This window comes from Phalaenopsis equestris, unplaced genomic scaffold, assembly GCF_001263595.1.
Source record: "Phalaenopsis equestris unplaced genomic scaffold, ASM126359v1 Scaffold233313, whole genome shotgun sequence".
NCBI classification, from domain to species: domain Eukaryota; kingdom Viridiplantae; phylum Streptophyta; class Magnoliopsida; order Asparagales; family Orchidaceae; genus Phalaenopsis; species Phalaenopsis equestris.
The window spans coordinates 95,997-98,401 of record NW_018251263.1 but is presented as its reverse complement, the minus strand read 5'-3'; positions in this window follow the sequence as shown (position 1 = coordinate 98,401).

The window sequence follows — 2,405 nt, the reverse complement described above, 5'->3', positions numbered from 1 at the left end:
TTTCTTTTCTTTTTCTTTTCTTTTTCTTTTTCTTCTTCTTCTTCTTTTTCTTTTTCTTTTCAGGCAAGGATTACTATATCTAGATAGGCCTTTAATGATTTTGAATTCCACTTCTCCTTTCCTAAAGTAATTTCTTGATATAAACCTTTTACTTATAGATATAGTAATAGTTTTGAAAATCATTTTAATAAAAGAAATTTAAGTATTAAAAGTAAAAGTCTAAATTATCTAAATTTTCAAAAATACATTTTTTCTTACTAAAGATAGTCATTTATATTAATCATGTTCTATATTAAAAATTTTTAACTTAAAGTTTTTCTTCATTACTTAATTTTAACTAAATTTTCTTACTCATTTCTAAAATAAAATTTTTCTTCCCTAATATAACTTCATATACATAATCAATTTTCCTTTAAAAATCAAATTCACTTGTAGTACATTTGAGAACAAATAGAATTCCAGTTTTGAAAATGTTTTTCATCCCGCCCCCAAAGTTAAATTTTTAACAGATTAAAGAGTTTAGCATCAGATATATATATGCAAGAATGAAAATTTAAAAATAGCATGCTAACAGGAATTTTAACATCCTAATTATACAAGTATAAAACTAAAGACAAGAGTAAAATTAACTTTTGATCAAATTTTCTATATTTTCATTTTAGTTTAACATGTAGAGATTCAGTAGACTTCTAAATAGTGGGTATAAAAGCAAACAACACACTAACATGATCAAGGAAAAATACACGATAGCAATTTCTGAATTTCAAGTTTAAGATCTAAGCTAGTAAGATTTTCTACTTTATAGTATATATGAAATTAAGTTAAGTTCTAAATTAACTAAATCACAGTACTAAACACAAAACAACAGCTACTACCCTAAAATTTAAAAATAAAATATTAACTACCACAAACGCGTCCAAAACACAACATAGTCCAAAACAACACACAGATGCAAATGCAGCAAGCTCAGACCACATAGTTCACATCATATTACAATCATAAAATCAATCTCTCAGCTCTACTCTTAATCCTTAGAATCACCGTTGCACCATTTTTCTACAGGCTCATAATCAGGATATCAAGGATATGCAGGAAATTACACTCCTAGTTCACCTCTAATCAGGCTTTCCAAAAATGAGTGGAATTTCTCTTCATGATCACTCTTCCTTCTATTATAACTATTAGTATGATCTGAAAAACGCTCTAAATTTTGTACTTTATCAGCAGTAAAATTGATACTTTCCATCATCTTCTACAATAACTCATCCTGAGTCTTGGTATCACCTCTAGATGTAGAAGCACGAGAAGTAGATGGTCGTGATGAAGATGCAACAAAGGTAGATGCAGCAGATGTCTCTAATCCATATCTCTTGGAAAATCCTCCTCTCCAGCCAAAAATCAAATGCTCAAAATAAGTCTTCACATTCACTTTTTTAATGGGCTTTAGAGGTAACATAACTTCCTCCCAACAATCATACTTCACTCCAGACTGCTCGCATAAAGAAAATATCAAGGAAGCAAATCCCATACCTGTAATAGTAGCAACAGCAGCTAAACTGATGATAGTGTGATAGATTAAAGCCCCTATGTTGATGGGCTTTCCCTTCTGAATACAAAAATTCAATGTTGCTCTCTATCTAATCACTTCACTGAGATGATTTATCGGAAGCAGACGAGCAGAAATTAAATAGTGTCAGGCCTTTGAAGGTGCACATAACTTTAAAGTTGGGAAATTTACTCTCCTCTCATTGGTTATCTTCCAAAGTCCTCTCCCAATAGTCAAATATGAAATAATCTCGTCTAACTCTGCTTCCGTAGGACTATAATTCGCATAAAAACATAAAGTCTCCGGTGGTAAATGGTAAAATAAGTTGATTACCTCTGGAGTAAAAGGTACCAACTTCCCTAAAACCATAACTCAATCATCCTCAGCCTCTCGGAGATTTGCATAAGACTCCCTTATAATAGAAATCACTGCAACGACAGAGAAACAACATAACTGTTCCCACTGTCAGCGGACTATCAAGCCTTCCACTTCTCCACCTGGACTCTTGAAACATCGCTCCTGACTATAGAGCATGACTATATCGATCCTGAGCTTTTGAACTGACAAATTTGCTCAAATCCAATGGGCTTTTTCTTCTACTCCTTTTCATTCTTGGTGTCATTCTATAAATTTGATAAACTTCAAAAATAACTTTAAAAATCAAGTTTAAATCACTAAACTAAACGTCCAAAAGCACTAATTAAACTTCCCAAGTAATTTCCATAGATTTTTCTTCACTTTTCACCATGAATAGTAAATTTTCAAAATCTTCCAAATTTTCAAAAAATATATGGTGAAAATCCAAAATTTTTGCATAGAAGTAAAGCTATTACCTCAAGGAACTTTAGAAGTAAAGCTA